Here is a 20,855-nt window from a genome sequence, read left to right as displayed (position 1 = left end):
CATAGGAGCCATACAGAGATGGCTCAGCGCTCTTAAACTGAAAGTATGTTATGTTCTATACTGTGTATAGTAGTTGAAAAGACAGAAGGCTCGGGCTGAAAGGAGCGGTCCTGTAAGAAAAGAGAGGCAGTAGGTCTGGCGCCGTTAGGACAGGCGGTCCTGCAGATTTAAAGAAGGAGAATGAAAAAGTTAAATTACCTTATAATGTGATTATAGGAAGGTCTTTAGTGGATTTAGAGTGTATGTCCTTAAAGGCAATGTTAAATTAATGTTCCACAAATTTTGCACTTAGTAGAATACCCGGTTGGGTAAGAAAAGTTATTTGTAGCATGTTGCTATGATATTTAGCCACGTTTGTAACGTTCAAGTGTCCTTACCTCCCATAAAGGGAAGCCTGTTTAAATATGCTTATTGTTATTACACTCAACAAAACTGTATGTCTTTTTACTAACTTGTATTGTTGTTTTCTTCCCAGTCCCGGAGTACTGTGTTTAACCAGGGGGGAGTGCAGCACCCCAGAGTCCTGGTCGTTGCAGTACTGTGGCTCCGCCACTAAGGGGAGCTATGGTACGTCTGATGGCACTGAAGGAGTTCATCTGATCAGGTATCACAGACACCAATACATTTCACAGTCGGGCCTCCGGGGAGAGCTAAGGGTTCTATTCATTAGGCCACTCCCCACCATAGTGGGTAAACTGGGGGTCAGGCAGGAAGTTAGATCAGAAAGCTGACTGGGTTGGAACCAGGCAACACCTTGTGGCAGAGGGTGTTGTGGGGGAAGATACAGTAGGGTCTCTGTCAGGGGTGGGATCCTGACAGAGGCTTGGCCACTTGAACGAACGTAACGGGACCGTGCCTGCTCCGGGTAGCGGCGGTGCCCAAGGAAGGACTAGAAGAGAGATAGATTGTGCTGAGTGAGAAACGAGATCACGCAAAAGGAGAAATACCAGTAGGGGTCGTGCTGTAAGACCGAGGCAACATCCTACTGAGGCGCACTACCGGTGGCCGGAACGCCGAGGGAGTATAATAACATTCAGCTTCAAGCAATACTTCAAACAGCGGCAGGACAGTCAGTCTGAGGCGGGCTGTCTAACTTAAATCACCTATGCAGTCTTGGGGGGCAACTTGTAGAGAGGGGCGACTCTAGGGTCCCGGAAGAGCTCCGAGCCTACCCGTCAAACGGGTGCCATCCCAACCAGAACACCAGGGAGGGACGGAGAATTAGCAGAACATCATCTAATTGAGTTGTGAGGGAACTTAAGAAACAGACACAACAGTTGTGGGGACTTTTTGTAAGCACAGCAGGGAAGGACCGCAACACATAGCGCTAGAAGGAAGGCACCGATTTCCACCTGTGAAGAGAACTCTGGAGGTGCCATTGGACCGGCCGGACTTGCGCAGCCTGGTGAACCATATTCTGGACTGAGGACCCAGAGATCTTCAGTAAAGAGGTAAAGAGACTGCAACCTGGTGTCCTCGTTATTTACTGCACTGCACCACTACAGCCTCATCACTATCGTCCGTTATACCTATTACACTGTGCGCCCCACGACAGGGTCACGGACCGGGCCTAGCCACTGTGACAACCCCGGAGCAGAGACTCAGAGGCCCGGCACCGGGTACCCCTCGGCCCTGCGGCAGTGGGGGCGCTACAAATACAGTGCCCCGCTTTACCATGTCCCTGTCATCACATACAAGAGGCGATGGTTGCACCCTCGGTGGGTCAGTCGGTTCTGCCTCTTTTTGCCTTTTCCAATGTAGGATCAAGCATTGTTTGTATTGTTCCCAAGTTAGCACAGCAAGGGTGAATCCCTCCTCCCGAACTCCATCTGGCCCAACCCGGGGGGTGTCCCACTGGAGGATCACCCCATCTGGGCCCACGTCTATGGGTTCTCCCATCCTGGTCGGCAGCGGCGGTACCAGCTTCCCCATTGCATCGGGGGGGGGGGTAGCACCATTAGCTCTGCCGAGCGGAGACGGCTTTTACTGGGGTGAGGGCCGGTCGCGGGAGCGGGATCCAGCGGGGGAGCAGGGGCGTCTTCCATACCTGCGCCTGATATGATTCCACCGATGTCGATCCGGTCCTTCAACGAGGATGCTGGAGTCGGCTGCAGTCCGGACCGCGGCTCCTCCAACGCGGTCCTCGGATGCGGCTCCGCCCACCATGGTTCCTCCTCCACTAGCTCCGAGGACAGGATGGGTAGGCTCAGCTCCGCGGCCGGTTCCAAAGGATTCAGATCCTTCCGCTGCGGTGGACGTAGGTCCGCCTCTGGTGGATGAGGGCAAGCCGGGGTCGCTCCTTCCTTGTTCAGGCACTTGCTGTTCATCATCGCTGCCTGATAGTCGGTGGCAGTGCATGCACCTGGCTCCGCCATTTCTCCGAGGTCGAGCCTCTCCGTCACCCGCTTCCCGCCGTTGCAAATCAAGGGGTCGTCCTCTGCTTTGGGGCAGGTCTTTGCTTTGCAGCAGGAGGTGCAGGGGGCGGTCGCCGCTTCTGGCGCCACTTTGGTAGTCCCCTCCCATGGCACGCCCCCCTTCTTCTTTGGTGTAGCAATGGCGACGGTTTTTGGCGGGAACTTTTAGCGGCAAACGACACAGCACAGTCTTTGCAATAAAGTACAGTCCAATCACAATAAATCACAGTTCCAAGGCACACATGACCTGATTCTTCAGGCTTAAGTAGATCCTGTTCGTGACGCCAAGTTGTAGCGCCCCACTGCCGCAGGGCCGAGGGGTACCCGGTACCGGGCCTCTGAGTCTCTGCTCTGGGGTTGTCACGGCAGCTAGGCCCAGTCCGTGACCCTGCTGAGGGGCGTTACAGTGAAAGATATGATGGATGATGGTGGTGGTGGTGGTGCGGTGCAATAAATAGCGAGGACACCAGGTTGCAGTCTCTTTACCTCTTTACTGAAGATCTCTGGGTCCTCAGTCCGGAGTCCAGATAACCAGGCTGCGCAAGTCCGGCGGTCCAATGGCACCTCCAGAGTTCCCTTAACAGGTGGAAATCTGCGCCTACCTCCTAGCGCTGTGTGTTGCGGTCCTTCCCTGCTGTGCTTATGGAAAGTCCCCACAACTGTTGTGTCCATTTCTTAAGTTCCCTCACAACTCGATTAGATGATGTTCTGCTAATCCTCCTTCCCTCCCTGATGTTACGGTTGGAACGGCACCCGTATGACGGGTAGGCTCGGAGCTCTTCCGGGACCCTAGAGTCGCCCCTCTCCACAAGTTGCCCCCCAAGACTGCATAGGTGATTTTGATGAGACAGCCCGCCTTTGACTGACTGTCCTGCCGTTGGTTTAGAGTATTGCTTGAAGCTAGATATTGTAATACTCCCTCGGCGTTCCGGCCGCCGGTTGTGTGCCTCAGTAGGATGTTGCCTCGGTCTTACAGCACGACCCCTACTAGTATTCTCCTTGTTGCTTTGATCTCGTTTCTCACTCAGCACAATCTATCTCGCTTTCAATCCTTCCTTGGGTACCGCCGCTATACTGAGCAGGCACGGTCCCGTTACGTTCGCTCAGGTTGCCAAGCCTCTGTCAGGATCCCACCCCTGACAGAGACCCTACCGAATCTTCTCCCACAACACCCTCTGCCACAAGGTGTTGCCTGGTTCCAACCCAGTCAGCTTCTGTCTAACTTCCTGCCTGACCCCCAGTTTTACCAGTGTGTTGTGAGTGGCCTAATGAAGAGAATCCTTAGCTCCGCCTGGAGGCCCGGCGGTGAAATGTATTGGTGTCTGTGATACCTGATCAGATGAACTCCTTCAGTGCCATCAAACGTACCATAGCTTCCCTTAGTGGCGGAGCCACAGTACTGCAACGACCAGGACTCTGGGGCGCTGCAATTACCCCCCCAGGGCCCCCCCCTTGGGCCTCGCTACATTCGAAGGCAGCAATGAGCTGCGGAGCCCAAATGTGCTCAGCAGGCTCCCAGGGCCTATCCTCAGGACCGTAACCCTTCCAGTCCACCAAATAAAATTTTTTGCCACGAACCACCTTGCACCCCAAAATAGCGTTCACCTTGTAATCATCCGTAGACGAACCCGATGTCCCGGCAGATGACTCAGAAAACCAGGACATGTATACGGGCTTAAGGAGGGACACATGAAAGGTGTCGGTGATACCTAGGCGTGGAGGAAGGGCTAGATGGTAGACCACAGGGTTAACCTGTTCGAGGACCTTGAAGGGACCCAAGTAGCGAGGTGCAAACTTAGTGGACTCAACACGCAGCCTGATGTTATGGGCGGAGAGCCACACTAAGTCGCCAGGAGCAAAGGTCGGGGCAGGGCGCCGATGTGCATCGGCGGAGGACCTCATTCTCTCCTTGGAGGCCTGGATAGCATCCTGAGTGCGGTCCCAAATGTCTCATGCCTCCACTGCCCAGTCTGCCACCCTGGAATCAGCAGAGGACATGGGCATAGGCACAGGAACTTGCGGATGTTGGCCGTAATTAAGGAGGAAAGGAGTCTGACCGGTGGAGTCGGCTACAGCGTTGTTAAGGGCAAACTCTGCCCACGGTAACAAGGATGCCCAGTCATCCTGCCTGGCAGAAACAAAATGTTGTAAATAAGTGACCAGAGTCTCTCAACCAACCCATTCGTCTCGGGATGATAAGCCGAGAAGAGATTTAACTCAATACTGAGTAGACGACAAAGCTCCCTCCAGAATCGAGACGCAAACTGGGGACCCCGGTCACTGACAATCTTGTCCGGCAAACCGTGTAAGCGAAAGATATGCTTGATGAACATGGCTGCCAGAGCCCGTGCAGACGGTAGCCGTGGAAGAGGCACCAAATGAACCATTTTGGAAAAATGGTCAGTGATCACCCAGATAATGGTGCAGTTACGAGACTTGGGTAAGCCCACCACAAAGTCCATCCCGACCATCTCCCAGGGCCTGTCCGCCACCGGCAGAGGATAAAGCAACCCAGCTGGCCGTTGCCGAGGGGATTTGTTTTTGGCTCAAGAGGCACACACCCGAACATAGTCTGCGACATCACGAGCCATATGCAGCCACCAATATGTCCTCGCCAGTAACTCAGATGTCCTTTTGGAACCAAAATGTCCACCCACCCTGGACGAGTGTGCCCAAGAGAGAACCTCCGGTCACAAACTGGATGGTACAAAAGTCTTGCCCGGAGGCACAGACTCTAGCGAAACCGGGGCCACGGTTATCAGGCTCTCAGTGGGGACAATAAGCCAAGGCTCCTCTTCCTCCTCCACAGATGACACAACGGAGCGAGAGAGAGTGTCGGCACAAATGTTCTTCTCCCCAGAAAGAAAATGGAGGGTGAAATGAAACCGGGAGAAGAACAAGGACCATCTGGCCTGGCGAGAATTTAACCGCTGGGCTGTCTGCAGGTACACCAAATTTTTATGATCTGTGAAGACTTGGAATGGAAAACGAGCTCCCACCAAGAGATGTCTCCACTCCGAGAAGGCCAACTTCATGGCTAGCAACTCCCTGTCCCCGATGGAATAATTCCTCTCTGCTGGTGAGAAGGTCTTAGAAAAGAAGAAGCAAGGATGCTTCCGACCTTGAGCATCCTTTTGGAAGAAGACTGCTCCAGCACCAACAGATGAGGCATCCACCTCCATGATAAATGGCTTATCTACATCGGGGCGATGTAGGATGGGAGCGCTAGCGAAGTGTGACTTTATGGAGTTAAAGGCCTTGGAGACCTCTTCAGACCACAATTTGGGATTTGCCCCCTTCTTGGTGAGGGCAACCAAGGGAGCTACCAAAGTTGAGAAGTGCGGAATGAACTGGAGATAATAATTAATGAACCCCATAAAGCGCTGCACAGCTTTAAGAGAATGGGGTTCCTGCCAGTCCATCACAGCCTGTAGTTTGGCAGGATCCATAGCCAATCCCTGGGCGGAGATGATATAGCCTAGGAAAGGTAAAGACTCCTGCTCGAACATACTATTCTCCAACTTGGCATAGAGGGAGTTTGCCCGTAGGAGGTCGAAGACTTTGCAAACATCTCTCCAGTGGGAGACAATATCTGGAGAGTAGATGAGAATATCATCCAGATAGACTACGACCAAGGTGGTGAGCATATCCTGGAAGATGTCGTTCACAAAGTCTTGGAAAATGGCTGGGGCATTACAGAGCCCGAAGGGCATCACCAGATATTCATAGTGCCCATCCCTGGTGTTAAAAGCCGTCTTCAATTCGTCCCCCTCACGGATGCGAATCAGGTTGTAAGCACCCCGCAGATCTAGTTTAGTAAACACCCTTGCTCCCCGAAGCCTATCAAAGAGCTCAGATATCAAGGGTAAAGGATACTTATTCTTAATGATGATGGCGTTAAGACTAGGGTTGAGCGAAACGGATCGTTCATTTTCATAAGTCGCCGACTTTTGGCAAAGTCGGCATCTCATGAAACCCGACCCGATCCCTGTGTGGGGTCGGCCATGCGGTACGCGACTTTCGCTCCAAAGTCGCGTTTCAATGACGCTAAAAGCGCAATTTCTCAGCCAATGAAGGTGGACGCAGAGTGTGGGCAGCGTGATGACATAGATCTCAGTCCCCACCATCTTAGAGAAGGGCATTGCAGTGATTGGCTTGCTTTCTGCGGCGTCACAGGGGCTATAAAGGGGCGTTCCCGCCGACCGCCATCTTACTGCTGCTGATCTGAGCGTAGGGAGAGGTGCCGCTTCGTCAGAAGCAGGGATAGTGTTTTGCAGGGTACATTCACCCCCAAACCGCTTGTGCTGTAGCGATTTCCACTGTCCAACACCACCTTTTGTTTGCAGGGACAGTGGAAGCTACATTTTTTTTCCTCAGCGCTGTAGCTCATTGGGCTGCCCTAGAAGGCTCCCTGATAGCTGCGTTGCTGTGTGTGTACGCTGCTGTGCAAACCAACTGCTTTTCTGAGATTACTGCAGGGAGATTAAGATTGGCAAGTCTGCCTCTGTGCCAGTGCTGTGTGTAGCATCTGTCTCTCATTGTGTGCCACAGAAAACCTAGTGTGTAATACTGGGCCCTTTTTTTTTTTTTAATTCTCTTTGAAAAAAAAAAATAAAAATAGTGGGAGATAAAGATTGGCAAGTCTGCCTCTGTGCCATTGCTGTGTGTGGCATCTGTCTCTCATTGTGTGCCACCGAAAACCAGTATGTAATACTGGGCCTTTTTTTTTTTTTTGTAAATTCTCCCTGTAAAAAAATGAATAAATAGTGGGAGATAAAGATTGGCAAGTCTGCCTCTGTGCCAGTGCTGTGTGTGGCATCTGTCTCTCATTGTGTGCCACCGAAAACCAGTGTGTAATACTGGGCCATTTTTTTTTTTTGTAAATTCTCCCTGTAAAAAAAATAAATAGTGGGAGATAAAGATTGGCAAGTCTGCCTCTGTGCCAGTGCTGTGTGTGGCATCTGTCTCTCATTGTGTGCCACCGAAAACCAGTGTGTAATACTGGGCCATTTTTTTTTTGTAAATTCTCCCTGTAAAAAAATAAATAAATAGTGGGAGATAAAGATTGGCAAGTCTGCCTCTGTGCCATTGCTGTGTGTGACATCTGTCTCTCATTGTGTGCCACAGAAAACCAGTGTGTAATACTGGGCCATTTTTTTTTGTGTAAATTCTCCCTGTAAAAAAATAAATAAATAGTGGGAGCTAAAGATTGGCAAGTCTGCCTCTGTGCCAGTGCTGTGTGTGGCATCTGTCTCTCATTGTGTGCCACAGAAAACCTAGTGTGTAATACTGGGCCTTTTTTTTTTTTTTTTTTAAATTCTCTCTGAAAAAAATAAAAATAAATAGTGGGAGATAAAGATTGGCAAGTCTGCCTCTGTGCCAGTGCTGTGTGTGGCATCTGTCTCTCATTGTGTGCCACCGAAAACCAGTGTGTAATACTGGGCCATTTTTTTTTTTTTGTAAATTCTATCTGTAAAAAAATAAATAAATAGTGGGAGATAAAGATTGGCAAGTCTGCCTCTGTGCCATTGCTGTGTGTGTCATCTGTCTCTCATTGTATGCCACCGAAAACCAGTGTGCAATACTGGGCCTTTTTTTTTTTGTAAATTCTCCCTGTAAAAAAATAAATAAATAGTGGGAGCTAAAGATTGGCAAGTCTGCCTCTGTGCCAGTGCTGTGTGTGGCATCTGTCTCTCATTGTGTGCCACCGAAAACCAGTGTGTAATACTGGGCCATTTTTTTTTTTTTGTAAATTCTCCCTGTAAAAAAATAAATAAATAGTGGGAGATAAAGATTGGCAAGTCTGCCTCTGTGCCATTGCTGTGTGTGACATCTGTCTCTCATTGTGTGCCACAGAAAACCAGTGTGTAATACTGGGCCATTTTTTTTTGTGTAAATTCTCCCTGTAAAAAAATAAATAAATAGTGGGAGATAAAGATTGGCAAGTCTGCCTCTGTGCCATTGCTGTGTGTGACATCTGTCTCTCATTGTGTGCCACAGAAAACCAGTGTGTAATACTGGTCCATTTTTTTTTGTGTAAATTCTCCCTGTAAAAAAATAAATAAATAGTGGGAGATAAAGATTGGCAAGTCTGCCTCTGTGCCAGTGCTGTGTGTGGCATCTGTCTCTCATTGTGTGCCACCGAAAACCAGTGTGTAATACTGGGCCATTTTTTTTTTTGTAAATTCTACCTGTAAAAAAATAAATAAATAGTGGGAGATAAAGATTGGCAAGCCTGCCTCTGTGCCATTGCTGTGTGTGTCATCTGTCTCTCATTGTGTGCCACAGAAAACCAGTGTGTAATACTGGGCCATTTTTTTTTTTTTATGTAAATTCTCCCTGAAAAAAAAAAATAGTGGAAGATTAAGATTGGCATTTCTGCTTGAGTGCCGGTCGTGTGTGTGCCATCTGTCTTAAATTATTGGGGCACAGAAAACCTAGTGTGTAACATTGGGCCTGGTTTTCCTTTCAGTGTCAGCCACCTATAAAGGTGTATATAAATCCTACAGAAGTTAGAGTTCACCTTATAAGTTGTTTTACAGTAACAAATACCGTTACTTTGGTTACGTTTTGCAAACAATGAGGAAGTCTGGTGGAAGAGGTCGTGGCCGTGGGCGGTCATTGTCAGCTGGTAATGATGGTAGTGGTGGTGGAGCATCAGGTGGTCATGGTAAAAGCAGTACAGCACCTAAGTCTCGAGTTGTTGAGCCAGGTTCGTCGTCTGGCTACACAAGGCCTCGAACGCTCCCTTTTCTGGGAGTAGGAAAACCGCTTTTAAAGCCGGAGCAGCAAGAACAATTTTTGGCTTTCCTTGCTGACTCAGCCTCTAGCTCTTTTGCCTTCTCTTCTGAAAGTGCAAAATGTAAAAGCAGCGCGTCGTTAGTGGATGTTCACGATCAGGGACAAGTCGCTTCCTTGTCTTCTTCACCCAGAACAAGAGAGAAGGATGCGTCAGGAGACACAACGGGTTACTCCATGGAGCTCTTTACACATACCGTTCCTGGGTTAGACAGTGAAACAGTTAACAGGCCATGCCCATTAGAAGTTGAATCGGACATGGAGTGCACTGATGCACAGCCACAGCCAGATTACTATGCTGTTCCTTTGACTCAGACCAGAACATTGCCCTCGCAGTGTACTGAGCCAGGATCAAACCCAGCTGAGACTATGGTGCCCCATCATGAACGCTCTACCACCGGCTTACATGGTGACACAGACAAAGTTGCACACGAGATAGAAGAGGAGGTCATAGATGACCCAGTTGTTGACCCCAATTGGCAGCCATTGGGGGAACAGGGTGCAGGCGGCAGTAGTTCTTTAGTGGAGGAGGAGGAGGAGCCACAGAAGGCATCAACATCACAACAGGTTCCATCTGCCGGGCCCGTATCTGGCCAAAAACGCGTGGCAAAACCAAAACCAGTTGGAGGACAGCGTGGCCATCTGGTTAAAGAAGCTCAGTCTGCAATGCCTGAAAAGGTATCCGATAGTAGAAAGAGTGCAGTCTGGCATTTTTTTAAACAACATCCAAATGATCAGCGCAAAGTCATCTGTCAAAAATGTTCAACTACCTTAAGCAGAGGTCAGAATCTTAAAAGTCTAAATACAATTTGCATGCATAGACATTTATCCACCATGCATTTGCAAGCCTGGACTAACTACCAAACGTGCCTAAAGGTTGCAGCACCCTCGGCCAATGAAGCTAGTCAGCAACGCTACATCCCTTCCCTCACTGTAAGCCCACCATTTCCCGCAACACCTGCAGTATCTGTGCAGCTTTTGTCTCCAGGCCAAAGCAGTCAGGGAATCACCAGGTTCGTAGTAGGAAACACTGCATGTAGGGCACCGGCAAGAATACCATCTCCAACCCTCTCTCAGTCTGCCATGTCCACCGGCGCCACCGCTAGTTCCACGATCTCCAGCTCTCCAGTCCAGCTCACCCTACATGAGACTCTTGTTAGGAAAAGGAAGTACTCATCCTCACATCCGCGTACACTGGGTTTGAATGCCCACATTGCAAGACTAATCTCATTAGAGATGATGCCCTACCGGTTAGTTGAAAGCAAAGCTTTCAAAGCGCTGATGGACTACGCTGTACCACGCTACGAGCTACCCAGTCGACACTTCTTTTCTAGAAAAGCCATCCCAGCCCTCCAACAGCATGTTAAAGACCGCATCGTCCATGCACTCAGGCAGTCTGTGACTACAAAGGTGCACCTGACAACAGATGCATGGACCAGTAGGCATGACCAGGGACGTTACGTGTCCATCACAGCACACTGGGTGAATGTGGTGGATGCAGGGTCCACAGGGGACAGCAATATTGGGACAGTTCTGCCTAGCCCACGGTCAAGGAAAGAGTTGGCTGTAGGCGTTCGCCCCCCCTCCTCCTCTTCCTCGTCCTCCTGCAGAAGCGAGAGCTCGTCCACAGACCGCAGTCGCACATCCACTCCATCCGCAGCTGCCACTGTTGCACACCAGGTGTGCCATTATGGGACAGCTAGTGGCAAGCATCAGCAGGCTGTATTGGCAATGAAGTGTTTGGGCAACAACAGACACACCGCGGCAGTTCTGTCCGAGTTCTTGCAGAAAGAAACTCAGTCATGGCTGGGCACTGTACATCTTGAGGCAGGCAAGGTAGTGAGTGATAACGGAAGGAATTTCATGGCTGCCATAGCCCTTTCCCAACTGAAACACATTCCTTGCCTGGCTCACACCTTAAACCTGGTGGTGCAGTGCTTCCTGAAAAGTTATCCGGGGTTACCCGACCTGCTCCTCAAAGTGCGCAGACTTTGCTCGCATATCCGCCGTTCACCCGTACACTCCAGCCGTATGCAGAACTATCAGCGGTCTTTGAACCTTCCCCAGCATCGCCTAATCATCGACATTGCAACAAGGTGGAACTCCACACTGCACATGCTTCAGAGACTGTGCAAACAGAGGCGTGCTGTTATGTATTTGTGGGAGGATACACGGGCAGGCAGTTGGATGGCAGACATGGAGTTGTCAGGTGTGCAGTGGTCGAAGCTACAAGACCTGTGTCAAGTCCTTCAGTGTTTTGAGGAATGCACACGGCTGGTTAGTGCAGACAACACCATAATAAGCATGAGCATCCCCCTAATGTGTCTGCTGATGCAAAGTTTGACGCACATAAAGGAGCAGGCGTCTGCAGCCGAGGAAGAGGAAAGCTTTGATGACAGTCAGCCATTGTCTGGTCAGGGCCGTGTAGAGGACGCGGTAGCGGGCGAAGAGGAGGAGGAGGACGAGGAGGATGATGGGGATGAGTACTTTTTTAATGAGGAAGCTTCTCCTGGGCCAACAGAAATTAGTGGCGTTGCAAGGCCGGGTTCTGTTTTTTTAAGGGAGACAAGTGACGTAGATTTGCCTGTAACTGCCCCTCAAACCAGCACAACCGCAGTTTTGACAACTGGAACTTTGGCCCACATGGCGGATTATGCCTTATGTATCCTCAAAAGGGACCCACGCATTATTAAAATGATGAGCGATGACGATTACTGGTTGGCCTGCATCCTTGACCCTCGCTATAAAGGCAAATTGCAAAATATTATGCCACATGAGAACCTCGAACAAATATTAGCAACAAAACAAGCTACTCTTGTAGACCGTTTGATTCAGGCATTCCCAGCACACAGCGCCGGTGATGGTTCTCACACGAGCTGCAGGGGGCTACAGGGCAGAGGTGTTAGAGGTGCACAAATCAGAAGTGGCGTTGGACAGAGGGGTTTTCTGACCAGGTTGTGGAGTGATTTCGCAATGACCGCAGACAGGACAGGTACTGCAGCATCTATTCAAAGTGACAGGAGACAACATTTGTCCAGTATGGTTACTATTTTTCATCCCTTATCGATGTTCTCCCTCAACCGTCATTCCCATTTGATTACTGGGCATCCAAATTAGATACCTGGCCTGAATTGGCAGAATATGCATTGCAGGAGCTTGCTTGCCCAGCAGCTAGTGTGCTATCAGAAAGAGTATTCAGTGCTGCTGGTTCAATATTAACCGAAAAAAGGACTCGTCTGGCTACCCAAAATGTGGATGATCTAACCTTCATTAAAATGAACCACTCCTGGATTTCAAATTATTTTGCCCCACCTTTCCCGGCTGACACCTAGCTTTCCTATAAAAAGGTCTTGCTTGTGGACTGGTCTTACTGAGTGTTCCAATCTCTTAATTTGCAGCAGCTGTTTGTCCAGCATACGACATGTTTACACCTCCCTCAATGGGAAAACTCCCCCCACGGGGCCGTGGTCTCGCCACTTGGCGCAAGCACCCGTTAGAGTGCCGTTTGTCTGAAGAGGTGGGTGTGCCCGCTTTTGGTCGATGGCACTGCCACTGGGTCCCTCATAGTACAATAAAGAGTCTCTGGCAGTGGTGGCGTGCACCCAATGTCAGACACACCGTTGTTACATGAGGGGCCCTGGGACGGTACCGCCGGCCACAAGAGAGTTAAACCCCCCCCCAGCTCAAACTGTGCTCTACCACGTGCAAAATTATCTCTCACAGCTCCACCAATGTTTAGTCTATGCGCTGACATCATTCAATGCCTGGCACTGACAATACCAATTTGTTGACATCTATGATGCTAGTTAAAGTAGTCTGGGTCAGTGTCCTATATTGTCACCAGTAAATACTTACTGCCAAATTACTATGTCAGAAACTCAGCAGATGAGCCCACCCCGTACCTAAGTATGCCACACTTTTTATTTTTGTTGTTGTTTTGTGAGACATTAACATCTATTTATTTTTTGTGAGTACTAACTGTGTCAGACACTCCTTGCAATCGTCCTCCGCTGACCACACCAATGCTGCCTGTGTACCCCTGCGAGATAACTCTAAGTGCCTTGAGCCTATTTTTAGTTATTTTAGGCCTAGTAAGCCTGTCTGCGGTCCCTCCTTGCAATCCTCCTCCACTGACCACAATGCTGCCTGTGTATCCATGTAACCTATTTAAAACTGCATTGAGCCTATTTTTAGTTATTTTAGGCCTAGTAAGCCTGTCTGCAGTCCCTCCTTGCAATCCTCCTCCACTGACCACAATGCTGCCTGTGTATCCATGTAACCTATTTAAAACTGCATTGAGCCTATTTTTAGTTATTTTAGGCCTAGTAAGCCTGTCTGCGGTCCCTCCTTGCAATCCTCCTCCACTGACCACAACAATGCTGCCTGTGTACCCCTGCGGGATAACTCTAAGTGCCTTGAGCCTATTTTTAGTTATTTTAGGCCTAGTAAGCCTGTCTGCGGTCCCTCCTTGCAATCGTCCTCTGCTGACCACACCAATGCTGCCCGTGTACCCCTGGAACCTATTTAAAAGTTCATAGAGCCTATTTATATATTTTATTTAATATTAATAAAGCCAAGATGGACTACGCTGTACCACGCTACAAGCTAACCAGTCGACACTTCTTTTGCGAGAAAAGCCATCCCAACCCTCCACCAGCATGTAAAAGACTGCATTGTCCATGCACTCTGGCAATCTGTGAGTACAAAGGTGCACCTGACAACAGACGCATGGACCTGTAGGCATGGCCACGGAAGGTTACGTGTCCATTACGGTGCAATGGGTTAATGTGGTGGATGCATGGTCCACAGGGGACAGCCTACTAAGTCTGTCTGCAGTCCCTAATTCAAATTGTCCTCCACTGTATAAATCTGAGCTTCAACCTTAAGTGCTTTTTTTAAAAAAAATTGGTGGTTGGGGCCTACTAACGGTGTCTGCCGCTCCCTGGTGTTGTCCTCCACTGTCTAAATCTGAGCTTCAACCTTCTGGCTCTCATTAAGTGCTTTTTTAACAAAAAATTGGTGGTTACGGCCTACTAACGGTGTCTGCCGCTTCCTGGTGTTGTCCTCCACTGTCTAAATCTGAGCTTCAACCTTCTGGCTCTCATTAAGTGCTGTTTTTAAAAAAATTGGTGGTTACGGCCTACTAACGGTGTCTGCCGCTCCCTGGTGTTGTCCTCCACTGTATAAAGCTGAGCTTCAGTCTTTAGGCTTTTGGCCTATAGTAGCAGATATTAAACTGCATTTGGCCTTCAACTTTGGTTACGGCCTACTAACGGTGTCTGCCGCTCCCTGGTGTTGTCCTCCACTGTCTAAATCTGAGCTTCAACCTTCTGGCTCTCATTAAGTGCTTTCTTTAAATAAATTGGTGGTTAGGGCCTACTAACGGTGTCTGCCGCTCCTTGGTGTTGTCCTCCTCCTGAGTGTTCTCCTCCTCCTTGGTGTTCTCCTCCAGGTTGCCTTGTCTGAGCTTCAACCTTCTGGCTCTCATTAAGTGCTTTTTTAACAAAAAATTGGTGGTTACGGCCTACTAACGGTGTCTGCCGCTCCCTGGTGTTGTCCTCCACTGTCTAAATCTGAGCTTCAACCTTCTGGCTCTCATTAAGTGCTGTTTTTTAAAAAATTGGTGGTTACGGCCTACTAACGGTGTCTGCCGCTCCCTGGTGTTGTCCTCCACTGTCTAAATCTGAGCTTCAACCTTCTGGCTCTCATTAAGTGCTTTCTTTAAATAAATTGGTGGTTAGGGCCTACTAACGGTGTCTGCCGCTCCTGGGTGTTGTCCTCCTCCTGAGTGTTCTCCTCCTTGGTGTTCTCCTCCAGGTTGCCTTGTCTGAGCTTCAACCTTCTGGCTCTCATTAAGTGATTTTTTAACAAAAAATTGGTGGTTACGGCCTACTAACGGTGTCTGCCGCTCCCTGGTGTTGTCCTCCACTGTCTAAATCTGAGCTTCAACCTTCTGGCTCTCATTAAGTGCTTTCTTTAAATAAATTGGTGGTTAGGGCCTACTAACGGTGTCTGCCGCTCCTGGGTGTTGTCCTCCTGAGTGTTCTCCTCCTCCTTGCTGTTCTCCTCCAGGTTGCCTTGTCTGAGCTTCAACCTTCTGGCTCTCATTAAGTGCTTTTTTAACAAAAAATTGGTGGTTATGGCCTACTAACGGTGTCTGCCGCTCCCTGGTGTTGTCCTCCACTGTCTAAATCTGAGCTTCAACCTTCTGGCTCTCATTAAGTGCTTTTTTAACAAAAAATTGGTGGTTACGGCCTACTAACGGTGTCTGCCGCTCCCTGGTGTTGTCCTCCACTGTATAAAGCTGAGCTTCAGTCTTTAGGCTTTTGGCCTATAGTAGCAGATATTAAACTGCATTTGGCCTACTAGTGTGGTTGGGCCCTTAAAACAGTGTCTGCTGCTCCTGGGTTTGCTACTCCACTGAACAAAGCAATGCCGCCTGTTTAGTCCTGTTACCAATTTTGAACTGCATTTAGCCTACTTTATTCTTTGGCCCTATATCTGTGTTTCCTCCTCATCCTGCCCATTGCCCAGCCACTGCTAGATGAGTCTGCTGGTACATTGACCTAGACCACTACATTCCCCTTGCACGCTACACAGCCAGAATCTGACCCTGCTGAAAGTAAGGTTCCCCTTCCCGCATGTTATACCACCTTACACAGGGACAAAGAAGAAGGTGCAGATGAAAGTGCAGGTTCCTTCATCAGGTGGGGGGGCATACTCGTTGGCGACGTCACTGGCACAGGGCCCCTCAGAGTACGCAAAAGTGTCGCTGCTGGTGGGAGGCGCCCCCGCCGTGCAAACACACCGCTATACTTTGAGGGGCCCTGTGCCAGTGCCAATGCCAACGAGTGGGCCCCCCCTGCTTGCTTAGGATCACAGCACTTGCAAACTTGACATACTTACCTCTCACTGCTCCACCGCCGTGACGTAGTCCACGTTTCCTGGGCCCACTAAAACCTTGAACCAGCCCTACCCCCCACAACTTTTGCTAAATGACCCCCAATTTCCAATGCCCAACTATTATTATAAAGTTAATTAAGATTGACAAGCTTCAGAAACAAGAATGGATGTTTTTGGCATTAAAATGGGCACTGTAGGTGTTTTCCTGGCCTCCACTCACTGCCGACTATGCTTCCCCTTTGACTTGCATTGGGTTTCGTGTTTCGGTCGATCCCCGACTTTTAGCGATAATCGGCCGACTGCACTCGACTCGACTTTGGACAAAGTCGGGTTTCGCAAAACCCGACTCGATCTTAAAAAAATGAAAGTCGCTCAACCCTAGTTAAGACCCCTGTAGTCTATGCATGGACGCAGTTTACCATTCTTCTTCTGCTCGAAGAAGAACCCAGCCCCAGCAGGTGACACTGACTTCCTGATGAACCCTCTTGCCAGATTCTCTTGAATGTACTGAGACATTGCCTCCATCTCCGGGAGAGATAACGTATAAACTCGACCTCAGGGAGGCTCAGCACCAGGCAAGAGATCAATAGGACACTTATAGGGGCGATGGGGCGGAAGGGTCTCTGCCGCCTTTTTGGAGAATACGTCTGCGTAAGACCAATATTGCTTGGAGAGAAAGGATAGATCTGCGGGTACCTCTGTTGTAGCAACCTGAACGCACTCCCTCTGACACCTACCCCCACAAGATTCACCCCAACCCAAAATTCTGCCTGAGGACCACTCGATATGAGGAGAGTGGTACCGTAGCCATGGTATCCCCAACAGGACCTCATCAATTCCCTCAGGAATGACGAGCAGAGATATAATCTCCAGATGGGATGGCGACATGGACAGAGTAAAAGGGATGGTCTGGTGTGTTATCTGTGAGGGCAGTGTCGACCCATTCACCACTCGTACCGTTACTGGTTGAGCTAGCATAACCAGGGGTATTGCGTAACGTTGGGCGAAGGCTGAAGACATAAAATTGCCCTCCGCCCCAGAGTCCACGCAGAGCTCTACCAAGTGGGAGGATGAGCCTATAATTATTATCCCCTTAAAGGACAATTTGGAGGCAAACGTCGCCATGTCAAGTGAACCTCCACCCACTACCACTAGATGCTGATGTTTCCTCGACCGCTGGGAACATCTGGTGGATGTCCTGACTGCTGGCAAACATGACAGACCTTGAGTGCACAAGCGGTCCGGGACTTAGATCCCTCACGTGACACTTCCATGGCCTCATGTGACTCAGGAACCAGGACCGGAGATTCCAGAGGTTTGGCAAAGGTGGGAGCCAGCTGAAACCTCTGCCTACACTGGGCTCGCTCTAACCTCCGCTCGTTAAAACGGAGGTCAATACGAGTAGAGACGGATATTAACTCCTCCAGTGTGGCAGGAATCTCCCTAGTGGCCAGAGCGTCCTTAACATGATCAGCCAGCCCCCTCCAAAATATGGGGATATGGGCTTTATCCGACCACTCCAGCTCAGAAGCTAAGGTACGGAAGTGGACGGCAAATTGGCTGACCAAGGACTCACCCTGAGTTAATGCCAGCAGTTGGAGAGCCGTGTCATGGGTGACTCGAGGTCTTAAAAAGACCTGTTTCAGAGTGCTCAGGAACAGCGGAGCACTCTGCACCACATAATCGCCACGCTCCCACAGCAGTGTAGCCCATTCCAACGCCCTCTCCGACAAGAGGGACACAATAAATCCCACCTTAGCTCGCTCTGTGGGAAAACGTGCAGCCAGGAGCTCCAGGTGAATAGAGCACTGACTCACGAATTCCCTACAGGATTTGCTGTCTCCAGAAAATTTCTCTGGCAGCGGAAGGCGAGATAATGTCGGAACAGGGATGGCAGTGGAAAAGGTTGCTGCAGCCACACTAGCAGCCTGTACAGCAACTGCGGTAACATCCACAGCTGAGGTTGAGCTCTCGAGAGCTGCCAACCTACCCTCCAGCTGCTGGATATACCGCAGTGATTGCTGAATGTCCGCCATTTACTAGCCAGACCCTGGCGCTAGTATTATGTTAGGGCTAGGGGAACGCACCAAATGGATATAGAGACTTTATTAAAATATATGCGTTCACAGCCCGGGGTCCCCCGTGCAGGAGAACCTGCTGCTAGCAAATGGCGGAACTAAATGGCGGTATGAGCTACCTCTGTTACTTCACAGAGTAGCTGTGAACTCAAAGCACTGCGCCCTGTTAAACTTCACAGTGGCACAGGCTAACTACCCAAACGAGAGCAGTCAGTGGTCATGCATGCACACAAAACTCCTCGCCGGAGGTGCCAGCATGCTAGGGCCTTATTTCAGCCAGGTCCATGAATACTCAAACACACAAACTCCTCGCCGGAGGTGCCAGCATTCTAGGGGCTTATTTCAGCCGGGTCCCTGAACACAATCATACGTGACCACACTGGCGCAAAGTACAACATAGAACAATACTAGCGCATGGCCGTGCGGCCATGCGAGCCTTAAATAGTTGCAGCACGTACAGGACCTTCCTAGAAGGACCAATGAGAGGCTGCCACAGAGCGTGAGCACCTACAGGACCTTCCTGAAGGACCAATGGCCTTAGCTGCAGTGTCTGATCATGTGACCCTCGATCTCCACTGAGAGATCTTACTCTGGGCATGCTCAGAACGAGAAAAGCAGGACTTAGTCCCAGAAGCGTCTGCTCGCCGCTGCCCAGCACTGATTTCAATGGCAGAAGCAGGAAAAGCAGCAGTAACTCTCTGTACAGAGTCAGACTGAGCGAGACACTGGCCATAAACATTAAATCACAATTCATTATGTGGGATTAATATTATTTATTTTTAAAGCCTCATTAATTCCTGGAGGCTGCACATGTGAAAAGGGTTACATGCATATTACATGCATTAAATAATTTAGGCAAATTGACAAACTGATACAGAAAGATAGAGGACCCTGCCCACTTGGGCTCAAAATCTACAATTCAATCCTTTGTTATTTTGTGCAGTAAATCACCTCTTCCCTTTCTAATAAACATTCAATCTCAGCAGAGGTGAGTGAGAGACAGGGACGGACTGGGACTGAATGTCAGCCCTGGCATTTGAAATCACACAGGTCCATGGTGTCCCCTCCCTGAGCAGCAGAAAGGGATATATTACTATTACTCTGCCTTGAGGATATCAAGATTTACTATAAGACCAATATTTCTAATAATACCATTAATATTGCTATGTAAGATTAAATAATTCTAATATCAAAATAATAATGTTGCAATATTACAGATAAATTTCAACAAACCATAACCAAATAAGGTTAAAGACTAAGTAATTTCAGTCTTCTGAATCCTCATAGAGCACACAGTGAGGATTCTCCGGTGCCGACATTGGGAGCAGACATCATGTGACTGCAAGAATGCCATTTTCACACCTTCATCCATATTCTGCCTAATTGTACTCGACTTTGCTAATTTCACTTGTATTGAATCAGGCCGTGCACGTCTAGTTAGCACATGAACACATGTATGCAAATCAGATAGACCAGGGGCGTAACTACAGTAGGTCCAAGAGCTGCAATTGCACCTGGGCTCTGGAGTCTAGGGGGCCCCAAAAGTCCCTTTGACCTATATAAAATGACCAATGCTATTAAAGACTTGCAATAATTGGGGACTCCATTAGAGTCCTTTCGCTCTGTGGACCATGCTGTTCAAATTACGCCGCGGCACATTATCTCCAACTCCCAGTGCCAACACCTGAGAATCCTCATAGTGCGCTAGCTCTGTGATGATTCTGAAGTCTGAAGTCACATAGAGTCACTGGAGACTTTAACTTCAAGCATGGACTGCCAAAACCACTACACTAAGACTGATATCACCACCATAGAGTGACCATATAATGGTGATATCAGTTTTACACCAGTGCTTTGCAGACCATATATGAGTATATTGTGCAGGTTCTCACCAGTGACGTTCTCGATGATTGTTGTAATTCATTTTCCCCTTTTCCTTTGCATTCTGTCCAGACCACCATGACCTCTGCTTCCGTCCATATCTCATCCCTGCAAAATGTAAAACACAGACATCTTAACTTTACTGATTTTCCAGAACCCTCCTTACATTCTACCACCTCTACACAAACCACAGCTTGTGATACCTTATAATAATTCCCCTGGGCCTCCTTTAATAATTCTCCCCTTGACCTCTTATAATAATGACCCTGAACCTCCTCATAATAATAAAAATATCCCTTGTGCTTTCTTACATTAATAATAATGACTCCTTGCTTCAGCCAAAAAGGATAACAATCCCCCTATTGTGCCTCCTTATAATATTGGCCCTCAGTGCTTCTTTATTGTAATAATACTCCTGAGCAGGGATGTACATAGAAATAACAGACGGAGAAGAAAATATATTGCAGCACTCAGACAGTTATTTTTCCCCTACTGAAGCACATAATTAGTCTCACTCACTATGATACCTCTTTCATGATCCTCAAAGACTATTATGCCCCCCACAAAGTATGATGACCCCACACAGTATGATTGCCCCACAGGACCCCACACAGTAAGATTGTCACCACAGCCCCCAATATACATTATGAGAGGCACTACAGACCCCCACACAATATGATGTCCACCACAGGCCCCTACATGAAGTGTGATGTCCACCAAAGCCCCCAGTACAGAATGATGTCCACCATAACCATCCCATACAGTGTGATGTTCATCACAG

This window comes from Ranitomeya variabilis, chromosome 3, assembly GCF_051348905.1.
Source record: "Ranitomeya variabilis isolate aRanVar5 chromosome 3, aRanVar5.hap1, whole genome shotgun sequence".
Taxonomy (NCBI): Eukaryota; Metazoa; Chordata; class Amphibia; order Anura; family Dendrobatidae; genus Ranitomeya; species Ranitomeya variabilis.
Note: the sequence above shows the minus strand (reverse complement) of the source record.